Here is a 21891-nt window from a genome sequence, read left to right on the forward strand (position 1 = left end):
TGATCCAGACCCCTGAAAGTGGATGTCAACGAGGAGGCCTCAGCACCCTATGGGGCCTCTGGTAGTGGATTAGTATTTTTCCCCAGTGTAAGAAGGGACTTCAAGAGCCCATCCCACATGAAGGGATGCTCTCTTGGCCTGGACACATCGGGGAGGGCCTAGGCTCAACCCAGGATGATGTTGGTGGAATTTGGGGAGCCCCCATGGAGGGTCCTACTCTCCATGGGGAGTGGAGGAGGGAGGAGACAGGAGGTAGATAGGGATTGGGGGGAGGGGAGAGGGAGAAGGGATTGGCATGTGTAATTATAATTTGGTAAAAATTAAATAAAAAACAGAAAAAAGAATAAAAATGAGTTTTTGCTCTTTATGAACTTGCTGAACTGTCCTCTGGACGGGGTTTTGTCTTCCATATCCATCATCTCTGCATGAGGGAGCCTGTTTCTTTGTGCCCTCATAGGCATTTAGGATTTCCCCCATTTCTAGTGTAGCAGATGTGCAGTGAGCTTAAGGCATACAAAACCCCAGCATGGAGGAGGGAAGTCGGTACGAAGCCCCACTCCCAGCTAGGAAGTCATTGGCAATTGACAGCTGCCTAGAAAGGGACAAACCGTTTTCTTCAGTGAAGTGACACTGGGTATATCAACACTCTTGGGTGGGCTCCAGGCTCAGGAGTGTCCAGCTAACACAAATTGGCCTCTATAATAAAAGGAACATCAAGTTGGGTGGATAAGGAAGTTAGGGAGGAGTGGGGGGCGGATAATATGATCAAAATACACCGATTGAAATTCTCACACAACAAATAAAGACATTACTTTTAAGAAGGTGCTTCCACGTGCTTCAGAGCTCCATCTTTGTGATGGTTATGATGGTGAACATCTCTTCCTGTTCGTATGCATGTATTCTCTCTGGTGATTCATCTTTTTACAGCTTTTGCCCCTGGTTTCCATGGATTAGGTTTGAATGCCATGTTTTGAAATTTCTTTGAGTTTTCTAGCTCCTGGTCTTTGTAATCTGTGTGATTTATGAATATTTTCCACCAATCCACAATTTATTCTTTAGCTTCTCTTTTACAGAGTCTCCTGAAGAGATAACATTTCTAATTTTGATATAGTTCAGTTTAAAATTTTTTAAAATGTTTTTTTTTGCTTTTGGTGAAGTCTAATAAACTCTAACTCTAGACATCAATGGTTTTCTTATGTGTATCTTCCAAATGGTTTTGGGATTCAAGCTGTACATTGAAGTCTGTGACCTATTTTGTGTTAAATTCTGGTAAAAGAGGTCTGATTGTAGATGCAGGTTTTCATTTGTTTTGTTTTCTGCTTGTAGATGTCCAGTTGCTATTATTTATTGATTGCCCTTCACATTTTGTTTGTATAAAGCGAATAATTTGGGCACAATTTTGTATCTGTTCTATGCTAGCTCCAGCTATCTCTAACAGGCTCATGCAGTCTGTATTACTACCACCGTGCCTTGCATTTGGATAGTCTGAGGCCTCCCTGCTTCTTCTTCTCTTACCAGACTGAGATAGTTTCATTTCCTTCTATATGAATGTTTTAAGAAAAGTTATCTATATCTAGAAAGATTATGGTTGAGATTTTTAGGAACTTTATTCATCCTGTATTGATTAAGTAGAATTGATATTCTTATCATTTCAGTCTTAAAACTAATGAACATTGTGCATCTCTATTTATTTGAATTCTCTGTGATTTATGTAAATAGATTTAGGTTTGTAATTTAAAACATGGTAATTCCATAACGGCATGCTTTGTTGGATTTAAACTGATGTGAAGGGTTTGGAGTCCCAGGTCTTCATTTGTCTCTACTGACACAGGGAAGACTTGGACGACGGGATTCATCGTCACCTTGTAGGGATGAAAGCTCAGGCCCCTTTTCTAACACTACCCCAAAGGCATATGGGACATTGTACTACAACCTGGCCAGTTTGGGCCCTGGACCTGGGTTTCTATCTGTTTGATTGTTTGGTAATATTTGACAAGGCATACTAGCTGTTGTCTTAAAGCTCTCTGTCTTGTTAGGAATGGTTTTCCTGGTCATCCTTACTCTCCAATTGGGAATAAGGCATTGTGAGGATGTATTGGACAGCTGTTTTATCTGTACTTACTGGCATCATGATGTTCCAGATTTGAGCTCTGTGACATAGGAGGTAAAAATAAAAGTTTGGAAACTAACTTCTGTGCTGTTCACTGGACACTGAAGGCTCCTCTCTGGTCTAGATCATTCCTCTGCCTTTCTGAGCCTTTAAAATGTTTATAGTGTCCATATTTTTTTTTCACTCACTGTGAGGAATAGGGACAGATAGTATATTTCATCATCCTGGAAGGGGAAGTGCTACAAACATTTAGATGTGTAACAATTTGTAAAAACTACACCAGCTTTCTGTGTGCTGGAAATAGTCTCACTAAAATTTATTGTTATTTTATATAATGTTTTGAGGTATCATGGATCAAAACCAAGTCCTCCCAAGAACTCTAACACACAGCTGCATCCCTGGCTCAATCACAATCGGTTCAGACAAGTGCTAATCTGCACTGAGAGGCTGCCTGCCACCTGTAAAAGCACAATGAGAACAACTGAAAGGTTGCTCTCCAGTTAGCTTGACTGTCGATCAAGTAACAACTGCACACTGTAAGGCTGTGGTCACCAAGCCTCCTCCCATCATTCTAGACTTGGAGAACACAGGCAGGACTTAATACACATATACTGGATAAATACACAAATTATATGCCTGGCATGATATTAGTATCTAGTAGGTAGCATCTTTCTGAAGCCAGACATTTGTTCAAAATCATTTGTACTTAAAATAAGAGAACCTGTCCTTTAGTTTAGAAGAATTGGTGTTGCTAGAACTAAATACAATAATTGCTCAGAAAAGTTTTTATATAATGCCAATATAGACCTTTCTGTTTTGGAATTTTGTAAAGAAATGGTGACAAATTTGTTCACATTGTTTTGAATACTTGCCTGTTAACTGTCGTTTTAACAATAATTAGTTCAAATTTACATCATGAAATACAGCTTTAGTATTTATGTTCAACTGCAAAAGTATCATATTACTATTAACATATCCTTTTTACTTTGTAACCATCTTGGTAATAACCATCTTATATACTTCTCCATGAGCACATCTCTTCCCGTTATTGGATATTATTTCTATTGTGGTGGAGCATTATTTATTTAAGCTGAAACGTTTTTGGATTGCTACTTAACATCAAATTAAGTAATGCTGTTATTATCTAAATATATGTTATTACTTGAATATATGTTTTATGTGAACACAAAACACAGTATTACAGTAATAATCTAAAAGGACTTTTATTTACAATTACCATATTTTACATGCAGCACTGACTTAATTTGCTTTTACTGCTTGGAAATTCTAGTAAATAACTTGCTGTGAATAGCAACTGTGGTAGGAAATCATTATTCCACAAAGGTTATTACATCATCTATGAACTTACAGAAAGTCACTCAATATTTAAAGAGAGATTTATTTCTGTGACAGAGGGAGTCTGTTCCTTTGTGTTCACATACTAAACATTTATACAATGAAGAGATTTGACTGATTGACTTTTTTTTCTTTTTGCATTGTTTGGGTTTGTTTCCCAGTTTCAGATCTGTGGTTGACTTGATTCTAATCTAATTTATTCTACATCTTCTGAGTCTAATTTTAGTGTCTGATTCAAGCATAAATTTCTGGTGTCAAAATTTCCTCACTCATTCATTCTCTCATTCACTTAGACTCTTTTGTGATTGGTTATAGGGATCAATGAATAAGAATATATTCTTAGTTTTCAGCATGTATAAGTTTAGTACTATAGGCAGAAATGTACAAAGGTGATGTATATATGTTTTTTCAGCCTGGTAACAAATGACAAGAGGGTGGGGAAGGTGGCTAAGTGGACAAAGTGCTTGCTGGGCAAACATGAGGATCTAAGTTCAGATCCAGAGAACCCATGTAAAGGATGGGTAAGTGCTGTAATCCACCCTAATCCCAGTGCCCTGGGGCATGCTGGCTAACAAAGATAGCCCAATTAGCAAGATCTTGCTCACTCTAGAGATCTTGTGTCAGTCAATAAGGTGGAGAGCTATTGAAAAAGAAATTGGAGGTCAACTGATGGCCTATCCACACACATGCAAACACATGACACCCACATACATACACAGGCAAGAAGAAGAAAGATATGACTATAAAAATGTAGGGGGATACAAACTGTCACTAAGTGGATGCTGTGAATTTTAGGGAAAATTTCCAGGAGAAGGTTCTATCATAGCAGAGCTTTAAGCACTGAGTATCAGTGAGTTAGGCACAGAAAACAAGGAAAAAGGACAGCACAGCATGAAAAGAAACAAAGCATGAAACTGTCCATCTAACCTAGAAGAGTTCAGATCTGTTCAAAGTAATAATAGATCTCCATTTTTGTGTTCATCTCCTTTAAAGAATTTTCTTTAGTGGTATGGGTGTGTACGTGTGTGTGTGTGTGTGTGTGTGTGTGTGTGTGTGTGTGTGTGTGTGTATGCGCTGGAGTGTGTGTGTGTGTATGTATGTGTATGGATATGTTAATGTCAGTGTGTGGCACACCAAAGGGGTGTGCTACAATCACATACAGTTGTGCTGTTTTATTTGGCTTTGATAATCTGGGCTCTGGCAATCTGAACTCAGGTTATAGACCTGTACTGTAAATGATATTACCCCCTGAGCCATCTCCCCACCTCTGGAATTTTATGTAAAACATCTTACCATTTTGGTCTTAGTAACTATATTTAAAATTCTACACTGAGGCCCATGGGAAATTTGTTTAAAATGGCTGCTGTCTATCATCGGATGCTTTCAGTTCTATGACAGACAGCTTGGGTTGGAATAACTGAGAGGAGTGGTGAAGGACAAGAAGTGATGATGATACTAATTTCATCAGGGATTACTTACTGAATTCCCCAGTATGTGCCAGGTCCAAGAGATTTATTTGGAAATACAAGTAAAACATTCCACAAAATGTGGAATACAATAGAATACCTTTGTCTACCTTAGTTATTCTCCTGGTGGTATTGACATGTGCTAGAGACAAGTCTTGGTGTTTTCAGAGGAAGGGCAATGTGACCCTTGGTTACTCAAGCCCTTGGGTTCGTAATTAGTTTTCACTTATCAGTTATCACATACTCAGCTCCTTAGATATCTTCTGAATTTCTTTGGGCTTCTTTTCTGTCTTGCTTACAAAATGCACATCATGGATATCTACTGATAGTTACGTAATAAAGTGAGCTAATGCCTATAAAGCATTAAACCAGTGCTTAGGCTCATATCAATTAGAGAACTTTAGCTATAATAATAGCTATATAATAAGGCACCCTGCCCCTTTGTCAATCAAAGGTTTTTCTAGTGATGAGAGGATGTAAATGTGTCCTTTGATTATGGAACCATGAATAAACATTTGAGAGACAAACCTATGATTTAAAAGAAATTGATTTGTGGAGTCCAGGTAATGTCCTGAGGTGATGAAGCAGGAGAAAAAATAGATTATTAGTTAATCAGTTTATAACAAATGCTCATACAAACAAGATCCCTCAGCTGAGTTCCTGGGAGAAGGCAATGTTTGTTTCCACTACTACAGATTTTGTCTTTGGAGGGGAGAGATTAATGAAAAATCTATTATTGTGGTGATTTGTAAGCTCCAATAAAATGTACAGGCTCTGTCACATATAGTCAGTTTTATCAGAGCTTATAAAAAGTATACAAATAAAGTCTATCTTTCAGTATAAAGTATTTACATAAATGCTAGATTAAAAAAGACCATAGGTATATTCCTAGTTTTCATGAAGTTTATAGGTTAAGGAGGAAAGGAAGACATTAAGAAAGTACTCACAGAAGCTGAGGGTCCTAGACTAATACACCAAATGAACAGTCAACCTGAAGAATAGCAATGGCTTCCAAGCAGAAGTGATTTGAAAGTGACATTTAAAGTTGAGCAACAGAGTAAGACATATGAAGAATAGTGATAAGAGGCCCAAGAGAAGCAGAACAAGCATTTATTGCACAATCCAGTTATATGGAGCATCTTTCTGCTCAGCTGGACATGGTGCTTAAATATTTAAATTATGTATCAAATTCGGTATTAGAATGGCTTTCAAGGTGAGTGTTGTTCAATGGATGAAGTTATTAAAATACACATTGTCTTGAACTTAATTCCATTTTAAATGAGTTCACATGCCATTCATTCTATAGACCTCACATTCATGTATGTATTGATGACAGAGACAAGTAATCCATCACTTATTAATCCTTTCCTCTCCCATCACCACCACTCTCCTTTAGACCTTGTCACTTTTTATTTAAGTAATGTAAGAGTGTATTCATGGATTTCCTTACCTCAAGGTGTGTTTTCCTACTCTAATTTCTTTTAAGCTGTATTGCAAAATTGTTTCATGAACTGTAACATTGACTCTATCATTCTTGTGCTTAAAGATTATCTTACTGCTTTCTGGGTCTGTCAGTCAGAGTTGCTAGTAACTATCCATTCACTCTGGTATTCAAAAATCTCTTGTCTGACCCCATCCTGCATTATCAGTTGATTCTACACTACCATTTCCCCTGGAAGTCCATGTACAATGCTGGATCTTTCATTGCTTTCTTGTGTCATTAGCTTTCATTTAGATTGGTCTTCAGTTTCAGAAGAATTGACTTCTCTAGCTAGGATGTGCTGACATATCCATCTCATGGACCTAGTCAAATGTTCTTCTCCTTGTGAATTTCTCCTCTTTCCTTGTGATTTCACCTTCCTATTATATCTCTTAATTTTGGACTCATGTGCCCATACACAAACACAGTAGTATATGTGTCTCTTGTCTTTTACTAGAAAGATATTCTGATGCCCTGGAGATAGATATTACACTACTCCATATTGTATTTTGATATATTTTAGTACAGCATTTTTCATACTTTAGTTGACCAACATGCATTGACATCTATAGATTATATAATTATTTCCCATAGTTTATTTGATTTATAAATTGAGAGCCCTAATTGTATTCATTTGCATTTGGTATGGCTGTATATAGGAAACCACTACTTTAAAGATTTTTATATCTTGTATGATATAGATTATAAATAATTCTGTATTTACCATTTTATTTAGTGCAAAGGCCCATGGGACATCAATATATGCACCAATATAGCACAGATGAAAAGCACGAGAAGAAAGACACAGTAGCTTTCAGAGATCATAGACCTGGTGAGTAGTCAAGTAGAGACTAGAGCCAACTTCTGCTCTGAGTTCTGTCACCATCTACAAATGTTTTTTTCCCTAATGTTTCCTTTTGTCTTCTGAAGACTTAGTTCAATATAAGTATCACTGCTGCAAGCAATACTTTCACGGTATACACAAATTCTAATTAAAATCATGTATGGAGGCCATAGAAAAATGACAAGCGGGATTACGAATTAGCTTTGTGTAATTGGTATGTTACTACCTAATTTTAAAGTAATTTTGTTTTATGTATTCCTATTTCATAAGAAGAGATTGAGAGAGTAGGGAGACAGACAGTGAGGGGGAGAGGGAGGAAAAGAGGGAGAGCATTTAGATTTGAGTGGGAAGTTATTAGAAGGCCTGATACCTGTAAGTTATCACTGTGGTACATTGGGTAGATCAGAAGTCCCTCTGTCTGTCTGTCTGTCTGCCTGCCTGCCTGCCTGCCTGTCTGTCTGTCTGCCTGTCTGTCTGCCTGCTTGCCTGCCCCTGCCTCTTACATAATAAACCATTTGGTAAGGTAGGATGATTCTTGAACTTAAATTTCAATGACTAGTTTTCATATTTCAGCTAGCCTCTTCCCCAATTACTTTATGACCCTTGGAAAATTGCCTAAATTGTCCAGGTATTCATATCTTAATCTGTAAACAAAGTAACTGTGAGAATCAAATAGGATAGTATATGGGAAAACACTTGATAAACATCAAAGCACTTCAGTAAAGTGAAGTGTTATTAAAAGTGTTATTGTTGTTAGAAGAGGAAAATAAAGCATGGGCTTGAATGCAATCCTTTCCAAAGCCCAAATTAAAAGTCTAATTATTTGCTTATTACTGCCTTAGAGAAACATTCTATAAAGTCAAGATAGCAGAGCTCTTGCTGAGTTATTTTGAGCATTTGTAAGTGCTTTATAATGCTCAGATTTATTAATTGTATTTGTAATGGCACCATGGGGTAGGAACTTTAATAATCTGTAAAGAAAATAAAAACGTAAAAATTTTTTTAAGCAGATGGTTTAGCAGACTCTCTGAACAATAGCCAAAAGATACTGATGGATACTTTTATGCATAGTTCTTGCTCTAGATTTCAGAAATGAATATCATGAGGGTAGTTTACTTGATTTCTTGTTTGTCTTCTTAGAAATACCTGTTTTATACAGTATATAAAACAGCAACAAATTACAAAAAAGAAAAAATAACTCAAATGAGAACACACCAAAACAGGTTTCCTCCTGTTTTTGATTGGAGATGCTGAGCACTTGTGACTTCAGAAGGGCTTTGTGTTGCTATCATTAGGTTGTGTTAAGATCTGGATGTAGAAGAAAACAATTGTAAGATACAAAAAGACAGGGAGATAGTTTCAATGTCTCTATTCTTCTCTCCAATTTCCCTGTGCATCTTGGGGAAAAATCATCAAGCCAAATCTAAACAAAAACATTCTGGACTCTTATTTACGATGAAGAGAACAGTCCCAGTCAACTATTGATCAAAATGAGTATCTCAACAGTACTGAGGGACAAATCAATTCATTTTTAATTTGATAAGTAGCAGGGCCATAACTATGTCCCAGGAGGTCATCTCTTAATTCCTCATCTACTTAATAATGTATCATTCTGTTTAAAAGCCTCAGGGAGCTAGACTGATTATGTCATGTAGTAAAATATTTGGATACCATTAGCATGGTAATAAAACATTAAAATAAAAATTGTTAGAACTCGTGGAGTAGATTGGACCATAGAGTCTGGAACCATTAGACTAAAGTTGAGTTTAATACATTTGAATGACAAACCTCTCAGGTTTGAAATTCCCTGTTTTTTCTTGGTTTTCATATTAATTAACTGAGCTTGCACCATATGCTGGATACTGCAGTAGATACTTGGAGATATTTAATAAAAAAAGTGCCCCCAATCTCTATCTCTCTGACAGCCTCTTAGGAAAGACAGTCAATCAACATGTCTAAAATCAGAGATATGGAAATAAAATACCAATGAGACAAGTGGGAGAAGACATTCAGCATAAGCACAAGAGTAAAGTACAGACTGCAGGCCCTTTCTAATGTGATAGATAAGTGAAATAAATGGCCAAGGGTTTTGGGAAGGTCCTTCAGCAAAGCACACAACTGTGGCCACAAAGTCTGTGTATAGACTCAACTTGGTTGAGGTTGAAGCAGTGGCTTTAACCAGGGAAGTTTCAGGGAAACCTGGGAAGACACTGAAAGAGTTTGAACAGAACAGTGGTGATCTTGCTTCCATCTTAACAAGGTCAGTTTGGCTGAGACAAGAGCAGCACAAGAGACAAGTTAGGCCATCACCCCAGGCTAAGCCAGGTTATAAAGACCCTGGATTTTTCTGGCTTGTGAAGCAGGGAGAGGCTGCATAATTATGGATCTATTTTTAACTTAAAATCAATGGACTTTGTTGAGGGAAGAGGAGTTTTCCCTTCCCTCCCTCCCTCCCTCCTCCCTCCCCTCCTCCCTCCCTCCCTCCTCCTCCCTCTGTCCCTCACTCTGTGTGCATGCTTGAGTGTGTGTGTGTGTGTGTGTGTGTGTGTGTGTGTGTGTGTGTGTGTGTGTGTGTGTGTGTGTAAATGGCATGTTATGGAGAGCAAGACTACTTTCAACTGCAACAACTGGAAGGATAACTTTGGCATTAACTGACATGAGAGTGTGAAGATTACCAGATGCAGGAAGAACCATCAGGCCCACTGTGCCATACCAGAGTCTTTATGCCTCCTGGTGGGCTGCTTGAATCCAATGCAAAACTAATTTGGGCAGAAATATGAGGAGGGTCACCTCTTTCCTTAATGAGGAGCAACTTGAAGCATCCACCTTCAGAGGAATGACTGAGGCTTTTTTGACAATGACATCTATGAAGGTCTTCTCCTGGCAAGCCCTGCCTCTCCTCCCTTCACAGGACCATTTTTTTTTGAGCTCATGCCAATCATGTTTCTGCTTTTAAACCTCAGTCTTTCCCCAGGAGCCCGTCTTAAGTAAGACACCTGCTGTGGGTACCCCAAGTAGAAATCACCTTTTCTTTTTTTTGGCTTAGAAGATGTTCTTTACATTTGATTCCACATATTTTCTGGAGGGCCACAGTGAATATGACCCAGTCCTTTTCAGTATTATATGTTCAGTAAGTATAAAATGACATAAACACCTAACTGTAATGTTTCTGAAGAGTAACTAAAACAGAAACTGAAGGTGGAAAGCATCCCTTTAAACTGAATCCAGAGGTTATTTCCTTTGTAACTCACACACATCAAGAAAAATCAGAAGACATTTTAGCTACTGCACTTTTTCTTTCTTTTTTTCTTAAAATTTGGGGTTTGCCCCCATTCTCATATGGTGATGCCATGTTTGTACTTAGTTTTCTCCTCAGGCCTACAACCTATAACTGCATTTGTATTCTGCAAAATTTGACAGGGGACAAATCTAAGCAATCATCAGCAACTTTTCTGAGCATACCGTGCAGAGAACACCAGCTCTGACCACGTCCCTGTGAGTAGACTGACCTGTGAACTGAATTCCTCACTGTGTGAGATGTTCATCCAGTTACTGAGCCTGGGAAGAGAACCGAGAAGGAAGCATCTGTCTCAACCTGTGCTCTGAGTGTAGAATAAATTGAAAACTTCCCCTCCTCCACTCTCAGACAGTGCCCCAAGGACATGCCCACAGGACTGCTAAAAGCTATCATCAGGGGAGAGGGAACTCTAGATTTACTGATTACCAGGGGCTGGAACTTGTGGATCCCCCAGTGTGTGTAGTGCAGAGGCTTTGACAAATGTATGTAGTCATTTCAGCCCAATGTGGGGGTTCCTGGACTGAGCTCCATTATTACCCTCCATAGCAATGGCTGTCAACCTTGGCTGCTTGGACATTTAAATACCAAGGTGCATTGTACCTGGATCCTCAACCAGAAACTGTGGTGCAACCCCTTTGCAGTATTGCTTGGATGTCAGCATATGTAAAAATTTCCACAGATGACTTTGATGTTCATATCAGTTTGAGAACCTGAGGTCTTTGAATTTTTTTCTTGCCTAAAAACAACTAAATAGAAAATATTTGGCTAGATAATAATATAATGAATAATTGTTGGTGTGACCAAGTTGTCAGTTGGTATAACCAAGTTATCAGTACCCCTCTGACAGATTTTACTTCTAGTCACCCCTTGGTCATGGTCCTACAGCTGTGCTGGCCTCTACAACCAGCCAAGCTCTCACAGCTGTCAAGGATTATCTGCCTGCCTCAGACTGTTTAGTATATCAATGCAGAAACCATCTTTTTATCAACAGAATTGATCTCTGCCAAATAATAGGCAGCCAGATCCCTGCATATGCAGCAGTTATTCTTACTCCAGCAAGTAAAACTGCAGTTAAGAAACTGGCAGAGTAGGCAAGAGATGGGCATTCATCCACACTCAGAGCCAAAGCATCCTGGGAAGAGCTGCTGAAGAGTTCTCTTCTGCAACATAACCACATGCCCAAGCAAGAGTCTTCTTGCCTTTCTCTTTTCCATACTTTTTGCTTTTTTTTTTTAAACTGGCTTTTCTTATTGGCTTAATTTTCCAGCTCTTTAATCTCTTTCAGTGCCTTCCTGCAGCGATCTCTCCTAGCTCTGCATATTCATTTAACTTGTAAGACTCCAGATCAGGCCTTTAATTATAATTTAAAAATTATGATGATTATAAACATAATAACCTCATATTACTTGGTGTTCTCCCTGTTCCTAAAGGCACATCACTCTGCTTCTGTGGCCTCAGCTTTGGCCCTGCCAGTACTCCAAGCTAAAAGCTATGAGGTTACTATGGTTTTATCAGTATGATTATTATTGATAATTATGTTGCTTTCCATTTACTACTGGGTTACTTAATGCCGGGTACCAAAGTAGAGGCTGTGATTCAATGTATGTGAGTGTATGTGCATGCAGGGGAGTGTGCTTGTATGTGTAAATATGTGCATATGAATAGGTCTGTCAGGTGTCTCCCTCAATCACTCTTTACCTTAGTTTGTAAAACAGAGTCTCATAGAGGAGCTTGATGATTCAGATAGACTAGCTGCCTGGCAAGTTCTAGAAAGCATCCTATCTCTACTTCCCCAGCATTGGAATTGCAAGCTTGAACTTCCAATTCTTTAATGTGGCTTTTAGGGGACTGAACGCAGGTCATCAGACTTGGCTGCAAGCACATTGCTCACAGCCATCTCCCCAGCCCAAACAAATAAATAGGCTTTGACTTGTTCCACCATGATCTCTGTCTCTAACTGCATAATTTATGTACTTTTCTGCATGTTCTAAATGATTTCCTAATGAAATCTTTATACTCTCTTTTACTTGTGATGGGATGTCACCTGGTGGCTTAGAACCCACTATATAGCTCAAAATGGCCTTAAACTGATGGTAATCCTCCTGCTTCAATTTCCAGAGTACTGAGTTACAGGTATTAACCACTATTATCTGGAGTCTTAATAAAGTATAACTTGTCTTAATATTAGAAAATAAAATGATGTATATTCAGCTCTCTTCTTCAGTAGCGGCCTTTGAAGGAGCCTAATGGTTTACAAATACCAAAGATGTCACTAGTGTTCTGTAATAATAATTAGTTGACTTATTTTCAGATCTTTCTTCTCTTTTATCCTTGATCTTAGTATGATTCACTCAACAAATGTTTTCTGAGAGCAAGGTGATGGGGAATGTTCTTCTGTTTATATGTTTCTCTTATTGGTTAATGAATAAAACACTGTTTGGCTGATTGGCCAGACAGGAAGTAACATAGATGGGCAGAACTAGGATATAAGCAGGGACAAACAGGAAATCACTCTCTTTTCTGTGGAGATGCTGAGCAGTCATCATGTAGCAGGCAAAGGAGTTGCAGTTCCTGCATTCCCCGTAAGCCAAGACCACATGAAGATACATGGATTAATAGAATTGGGTCAATAATTAATACAGAGCTAGCCAATTAGATGCTCAAGCCATCAGCCAACAGTTTCATAATTAATATACAGTGTCTGAGTGTTTATTTGTGGCAACCCAGCTATGGGACCAGGCTGGTGGGAATAGTGCTCATAACAGCAAGGTATGGACTAAGGGACTTATTTGTTTTCCCATACTACATGAAAGTAACTAAGATGTAGTAGGTTGGGTTCTGACATAACTATGATTCTTTACAAATGAGGTTATGTATTCTTTGTTCTGCCTTCTCCCAGGGTCTAGGTGTGACCTTCTTCAGTTCTGAATCAATGCCTTTGCTGCCTCTGACAAACTGAACAGGGTAACCAGAATTCTGAAGGGCAACACTTTACCAATAGCTGAACTGCATAATCTTGGATATAAGCAGGACTTTTTAAAGGCAGCACGTATTGTTGTCTGGCACTTCATTGTCAAGCTGTCTTTAAGATTTCATGTTTTTTTTCCTGCATGATCAAAGACTATTGATAGCAATGCAAGATGTACTTAGCCTGCTTTGACAGGACTAAATATTATGAATGGTTAGCAAAGAGAATAGAGTATAGCTATCCTGGTTATCTCTCCTTAGTCTCTACTTTGTAGGTGTTGAAATACCATGGCACTTTTCTTGGTGCTGGCTGGAAAAATAATCATTAATAATATTTAGAAGGCATGGGAGGACCATATGGTGCTTTTGTCTTCTTCCCAGAATCCTTACAGACTTATGATTTAAGATGTTTTTGGAAAATAGCATGGGCCATAGCAGTGAATCTTATGGTGCTGTCCTGACATTTGAATAGAAAAGACAGTATATTTGTGTCAGTAGATTTGGCTAGTAGATGTGCTTGAGAGTATGGAAACACATTCTCTTCCTTCCTTCCTTCCTCCCTCCCTCCCTTCCTTCCTTCCATCCTTACTTTCTAACATTGCTTTTGTTAATTATTTTCTTACAGCAAAGAGAAGAGTAACATACTGAATCTTAGCAGAAACTCCCTGTGATAATGGAGTTCCCACCTGACAGCCTACTAACAGCACCATGACACAGGTCAGACAGGCCTGCTTAGCTACAGCTGACCACTCACACAGATGAAACTAAGATAAGGAGGATTTATTCATTTAAGTTTGTGATTTTGATAACTAGTAATGTATAATTAATACCATATTAAACATATACAAAACGTCTCCCTTTGATAATCTACAGTATTTTTCTTTGTCCCTTTTAAGAAAATACAAATTTATTGAGGCATTCACAGTCTTTTATTCTGCACTCCAGATATCTGTCATTTCTTTTACTTTTCTATAAATGTATGGAGAACATAGAATCAGTGCTGATGACTTTTGAATTCCTATAGATCCCAGGAATGTGCCATGTTCAATGCAGATACTTACTAAATATCTGACTAGTAAATATGTGAGCACATCTTGCCTCAAGGACCAAAGAATGTCTAGATAACTAGATGAAGACAAGGCTTCAATTTCAACTGCTAATTATTTCCCTTGATTCTTCATGTATCTTAATATAGTAGTGAATGACTTACCAATATGGTCTCTGAATGAGATTTCTTTCTTACAGTAGAAGATCCTATTTAAGTTTGATTAAAAGACCTGCGATCATTGTTGCTCTACAATGTAGAATTTACCACATGTACTCATGAGTCAAAGCATAATCTCCACTCTACTCTTAAAAGGACATAGTTTGTATGAGGGAGTCATACAAAGCCAACAGGAAAAAGAAAGATTGTCTTGATTAACAAGAAGAACTGGGCTCACATACAGCAAAACAATATTTTTACCTAAATTTTAATTATATTCTTCTCTCCAGTTTTTCATCATCTTTTAGTATAAAATATTGCTAGTACAGAGAAGTGAGGAAGCCATGATTAGGTAGAAATGTGAGTCTGAGCACTAATGCTGCTCATGAAGTAGACATGACAAAGAATCCTGCATCTCTTTAGGTAGCCCAGGCTGGCCTGGGTCTTGAAGTCTTTAGCCTCTAGAGTGGTAATGTTATGGGCATACACCACCAGACCCAGCCTGATTGAGCTTTATATGTCTTAAGTACCCAGTTTTTTTTCCATAAACAAAAAATAGTTTCTATTAAAGGGTATTTAAGGGATACCATTTTACTGCCATCACAGAAGTCAGCAGTAAGGAACAGAATTAAGCAAATTTACCTAAGTCTGTCATAAGAAAGAAAATTTGACATACTTCTTTGTCATAGGGCCAGTATAGCAGCTGATATGTTTTCATTTCTTCTTACAAGGAAGACGTAGCAGTTACAATTGTGTGTGTGTGTGTGTGTGTGTGTGTGTGTGTGTGTGAATTTATGGATTAAATATTATTAACCCCCAAAAGGGAGGATGCCAATAAGAAATCCAGGATAGATGTGGTTTTGTCTCTGAATCCCACCCTTCCTTAGGTTCCTGTCAGTGACAGTATTATCTGACTCAGACATTGGGATGCTTTTGCCAGTGGCTTTAATTACTTTCCTATCAAAGACCCATTGAGCAACTTCAGAAAATTTGTCTTTGCTTCTGGGGACACTTTAAAGGACAGGTGATTCTCTGGACTCAGTTGCTCATCGACAATGGCAGGAAATCATTTGGTTTTAATACCTGAGCTAGGCTGTTCAGGACTTGCATGGATGCTGTGGGAAAAAAAAATACTGGGAGGGGTGGGTCCATGTGTTTTCACATCATTGATGTGTCTGGTTCTTCCAGAATCAAGATTCTCTGACCCAAATCATATCAAGAAGGTATTTGAATTCTCTTTCTTTCAAATATCTTTGTATGGGGATTTGGGGTGGGGTTGGGCATTCAAGCATTTCAGTTTCATTTTTGTTTTATCTAACCCATGTGATTCAAGGGAGGGGGTAATATACCTGGGGGGAGGGAAGTCCTGGTGCATATGTAAGTTAAAGCCCTCCCGGAAGCCAGGCCGTTGGCTGCTGGCCTGGATGGCTTAGATCTGCCATTGCAACTTTAAGGATTTTGCTGATGTTGCTGTTTTGTTTTTTCTCTGCTTCCCCCTCTTCCTTCCTCTCCTCCCTCTGTGCTGCTGCAGCAGCTGCTGCTTTGAGATGCTGTGCTTTCTCCTTCCTTATTTGGGGATTAGGCACTGAAATCACAGTCTAAAAGAACTTTCTAATCATATAGCTGTCCCTCCCCATCCAACTTAACAGAGAGGTGAATTCCATTTTCCTAGTTGATCACTGAAGTCCAGGCTTCAGTGAGAATTGGCTGGGGACATGCGACATCTACTCTTTGTCTGTTATTCTTCCTTCATTAACTAGTCAAGGGATCCACACACAACTCCATGGGCATCGACATGGGCTCCGAGACCCCTTTCCTGCCTCTAGTTGAAGATATTAGGTTTCTCCAGTTGATGAGCCTCATGGAGCCTTCAAGATGTGAAGTGAGGTAGTTATCCTGGGTCTATTTCCATTTCTGACTTGGTAATACTAAGTTCAAAGTTACTCAGGGGAGCAACTTTAAAGGAGTGGCTTTTCAGGGAAGCATATACAGGTCCAATAGGTGACAAGGAGTCTTGCCACTGACCTTCATGTACAACTCTACCTCAGTGTTGTCAGGAGATCTAGGCCCAACGGACCAGGTGGATAGCATGCTTGTTATTACAGTACCTAAGCTGTTTCATTAGTGGTGGTGGGTGAAGTATTCTATCATTTTTTTGTTTCACTCAGCTAGACAGCAGTTGCTGGGTGTCCAGAAACTGAGAGAAAGTTTACCTCCTTCATGAGTTGCCAAGTTCCCTCAGAGCAAAAGGCAGGGGCTTCAGTTTTCAGCTTGCTTCTTCAAGTTTGCTTTTTGGGTGTCAGTAGGTAAAAGTAGAATAGAATAAGAACTCAAGATTTTCCAAGTGTTCCTCATCCTTAGATTCACTGCATGTATCCTGGGGTCCCCAAATTAAACAGTTTTCCTTGAAAGAATTGGATTCTGACAATTCACTACTTATTGTTCTAATTGGATTCTGACAATTCACTGCTTATTGTTCTAAGTACGACAATAATAATAAACATTTTAGAAAATCAAAACATATTTTTCTGGCATATGTAATGTGCTGGGCTCTGTGCTAAACATGATATATTTTGTGCTGTTCTGCCCTAAAAAGAATTTGATGAAGGGGTATCAGTTATAATCTTGATAATGAGGGTGGATAACCAGTCTTTATTTCTTTCCTTCTTTGGCCTCTGCAGTAGCAATATTGGAGTCATGTTCCACAATAAGGAATAAGGTAGAAACCCCAAATTTCTAGACATACAAATAGCTTACATATAAAGAAGGGTGGTGATAAACAGCCTTAGTTACCAGCATAGGTGGCAGAGGGCTGGTGGGTTCTCTGAATTGGCCTAAATAATAAAAACCCAGATTCAGATATTGAGGAAAATGTGGAGAGATCAGAGAAAAGGAGCAATCCACAGCACACCTTATCTCCTTAGCATCTTACCAGACAAGAGATTCAGTTCCTGTTTCTCCCTGCTTATATCCTGTTTCCTCCCAGCTATTTCACTTCCTGGTTGCCTATGCAGACCTTCAGACCTCTATGGTTAGCTAGTGGTAAACTCCATTCTCTGACCTTCAGACAGGCTTTCCTTGTACAAGCAAGATATCTCCCCTTTGTCTAAAAATTTAAAAAAGTTATAACTAATATGAGAAAAACTATATACAATAAATATAATATATTATACATTGCATTGCATATATATACATATATGCAATAAGTACATTAGCAATATCTAGTCCATTAGCATTGACAAATTCAGAGAAAATAGTCCATTATCTATACTATCTTTTATTGTCTTTCAAACCTATTATACTTTATACAGCTTTAGTGAATTTTATAACTGAATCTGATAAACAAGGAAAACTACAACTCTACTATCTAGTCTTCAACTCCCTCTGAGACCTGAAAAGGAAATAATATTAACTTAGTAAACAAGAAGTTTGAGCGAGTTCCAAAACAGTGTGAGAAATGACAGAAACAACTGGCTGCCTGTTTCTCCCTGCTTATATCTTGTTTGCCCTCAGCAACCTCACATCCTGTCTTTCTGTACAGACCTCCAGACCTCTATGGTTAGCTAGAGGCAAGCTCCATTCTCTTACCTTCAGACAGGTTTTACTTGTACAAGCAAGATATCACCGCACTGGCCCACTAAGGAAGACCTAGGGCAAGAGCAGCTGTGGGAGCTGCATCAGATCAAGGACTGCAGTCCACTTGCAGATTCAGTCCATGTGAATGCACGAGACCCCACAGATCCCTGTTTAGAGATATCATTGTTTACCCAATGGAGTCTCAAAGCCCAGGAAGAAATCAGTGCTGGGGTAATTCATGAAGATGATTTAGGAAGTCAACAATGTGGGTCAATGGAAGAAGAGGAGACACAGATAAGAACTGGTTGGTGGATATTTTATCAGGTTTAACAGAATTGATTCCAAACAGATGACAATGCGTTTTGTTGTCACTGAAGAGATGTAGCAGAGCTAGCGCAGCAGCATTGTTACATGGAGTTTCTTCTGCAGCTGCCTGTTCTCCACTGCTTAGCAGTCAGCACCCTTACATACAGTCTTCTCTAGTTATTAGGGTTAAACGGGTACTCTCATTTTCTCATGCAGATTTATACTTAAAAAGAGATCCCAGGGCAATAGATTGTAATTATTTATAAATTTTAACTATGTTTAATTGATGTGTAACAATGGTACATATTTGCAGGCATAATTCTGCTGCTATTACTAGCATGCTCACATTGTGTGATAATAGAATCTGGGCATTTAGCATCTCCATTGCTTGGTGTATTTATCACTTTTGTGATGAAGACATTCTAAATCTCCATTTCTATCTATTTTGTGATATCCTATACAATATTAGTAGTCTCACCTAACCTACTATTTATGCTATATGTGCCATCTAAGCACAGCCAGACTGCTCTGCTAAAACCAAAGCATGCCTAAAAAACTCACAACTCTCTCAAAGATAAGCAAATCACAGGCCATATTTCTCCTGATGTCAATTGTTAACAATAGGTGACTTTAAAAGCACTCTTGCTGTTGTTACCTCATGTCCGGTTGACAAGCAACAGTCACATTGGTTTTGCTGATTCACTCTATTGTCTCAGACACTCATATGGAAGCCACTGTTAATGTCACTCTACCTCTTCGTATTACTATTGGAAGTGACTGGTAAAATGCCTTACCCCGGATCCTGGAGTTAGAAATTCCTGGGTACCACTTATAAAATCCACTGATCTGGGTACCACTTGTAAAATCCACTGCCTGTCTCTGATCTGTTGCCTCTCAGAGATGTTGACTCATTGCTTACATAGGTAAAGTTTCATTCAAGAAGAGGAGGTTAAATACAATAATTAGAGTCATACTGCATGATTCCCTCCTGGCACAAAGTTTAATCATTATCCATTTCGGTGGGTCAGTCCCCTAGCTTGGGCATCAGGTACAGCAAGTGATTGGCTGCTTTATTTCTGGGACCCAGTTTCTTTGTGGCTCCATGTCATAGGTGTTATCAGAAATTACTTTCTCCTTCATCCCCTATTAAACCCAAACCGTGCTGCACATCTATCTTTGTACTATGGCTAGGGTCTGGAGCCATGCCACATTCCTTAGCTTATAACCCTGGATTTTGTTTTCCAGGAGCCAAACTGCCCACCTGCCAGGAGACCTGAGGGCTCCTTCAGGACAGACAACCTAGACACTCAGATATCTTTCTGCTTGATACTCTGAATCCTTGAACCATTTTGAATTGTGATTGGTTTTTAAAGGACATGCAATATCCAAAAGAGGGTGCTGTTTTCTGGTCTCAACATGTGTTTCTTAGTGCCTCAAACATGACCTGAGAAGGACATGCCTCCTATCTAAGAAGCCAGCATTCTTTCATTGTATCAGGCTTTTTTGATTGTTTTTGGTAAGGTCTGGGCCTGTCATTTGTCAATCATGTACAAATGTAGGCATTTGGGAGGTGGCATAGTCCCATTGGAAGAAAAATCAATGACAATATATATCCCTGAGGTGTGACTAAGAGGATTAATGAAATAAAAGAGATCATGGCATATACTTGGTCCTCAAAATTATTTTATCACCCCAGAAAGCTGTTGTTTCTTACCACATCATTTTTCTATTTGTAACAGGCTTCATCCCTGCAGTAACTAATGCAGTGGGGAGTTTGTGTGAGGCTGAGAACTGCATTTACAAATAACCATGGGAGCAGCAATACAATCAAACCCTATGTTGGTTTGCCACTGAAGCATTCACTCAAAAAGCAAGAATCTGGAAAAGCAGTGGGGTGTTTTTGAATGCAGGAACCATAGCTTTCAATGCATGGGCATTGAATAAAAACATCATCAAATGCCATGAGTTGGTCTTAGTTTCAAGATCCCACCAAGGCATTTCTTGGTCCATGTTTCCTCTTATGGGAGAACTGACCATGATCATCCTCCTCTACAAAAGAAGGAAGGCAACAGTCACCACATGGAATGAAGTCCATAGAGTGCTCCCAAGGGAAGCTTTCACAGAGGTGAGCTGCGGGGCAGTGCCTCCTGCCCTTTGGGCATTTGAGTTACGGAACACAGGCATCCATGCTGCATCAGTAGTACCTTACCTTTTTCTCCAAATTCTGAAGTGGGAATTTAAAAATCTTTAGGAGGGGGAATTGGGTCTCGGAGAAGCTCTTTCCTGAGTGGACAGCATGGGGCAGTTCTGGACTCCAAGCTGAGTGCATTTGCTACACAGGCCCACTTGGCAGTACCTATGCTTCTGCCTATTAGGTGAACAGGGTCATGGAGAAGAGGCTGGACATGTCGTGGTGGTGGTGGCATCCATAGACAGTGCACAAGGGGAGATGCAGGTGACTTTGAAGCTGTTCTAAGTGACCATCAGGTGGGATACTGAAGATCACTTTGCTGATTAATGGACCGCTGTAATCTTAAAGTTCCTTACTTTTTCTATACTGATCATGATACAGGGGGTGATAATCAGAAACTCTATGTGAATCCCAGGGATCTTCCCTTTACTGGAGACTCCTCTGGCTTAGATCAGATTGTGAATAAACAAATAAAGAATCCATGTCAGAATTAGAACAAGAAGGCCACTCAGCTTTATAGCCTTCTTTTATAACTGGTGTTCATTACCTGTATGGAACCCTTCCTGGTCTCCTAACATTTTAGCCGTTCTTCTCTTTTCCACATGTTAATGCTGCACTGCATGTTCATTAGCTTCCTCTCAGCTTGTCCATTTAGGCTGCCAGGCTCAATTCTGTGCTACACATGTTCACTCTGACCATTACAGTACTGACACCTTGACATCGAAAACCTGGGAAAAGGTTTTTCCTCCATCCAGTGAGTGCTAAGACAACTGGGTTGGTGCTGAAAGCCCCAAGCAAACGTCTCAGGAAGCAGAGAAACACTTGAAAAGAAATGTCTAAATCATCTCGTCTATTAAGACATCAAATTTTCCCACAAATTGTACCAGACATTTTTTCTTTGTGGAGAAACGGGGATTTTGCAAAGATGTCAAACCACATAAGGCAGCAGGTACAACACAGCATCAAGACATAATTTGTGCTTGTCGTCCTGGGAGGCAGGAGTTACTAGGCATATACCCAGTGAAGGAAACAAAATACAAACACCCATGAGTTGCTCTGCCATGATAGACAGGAAGATGCATTAGCAAGAGTT

General features: G+C 39.1%; 1 protein-coding gene across 1 annotated transcript in view; it reads right to left on the bottom strand.

Moving 5' to 3' along the window:
- Xkr4 (XK related 4) overlaps positions 1-21891 on the bottom strand; it is a 377575-nt gene that overhangs the window by 73649 nt on the left and 282035 nt on the right.

The sequence above is a fragment of the Cricetulus griseus genome, chromosome 2 (genome assembly GCF_003668045.3).
Source record: "Cricetulus griseus strain 17A/GY chromosome 2, alternate assembly CriGri-PICRH-1.0, whole genome shotgun sequence".
Taxonomy (NCBI): Eukaryota; Metazoa; Chordata; class Mammalia; order Rodentia; family Cricetidae; genus Cricetulus; species Cricetulus griseus.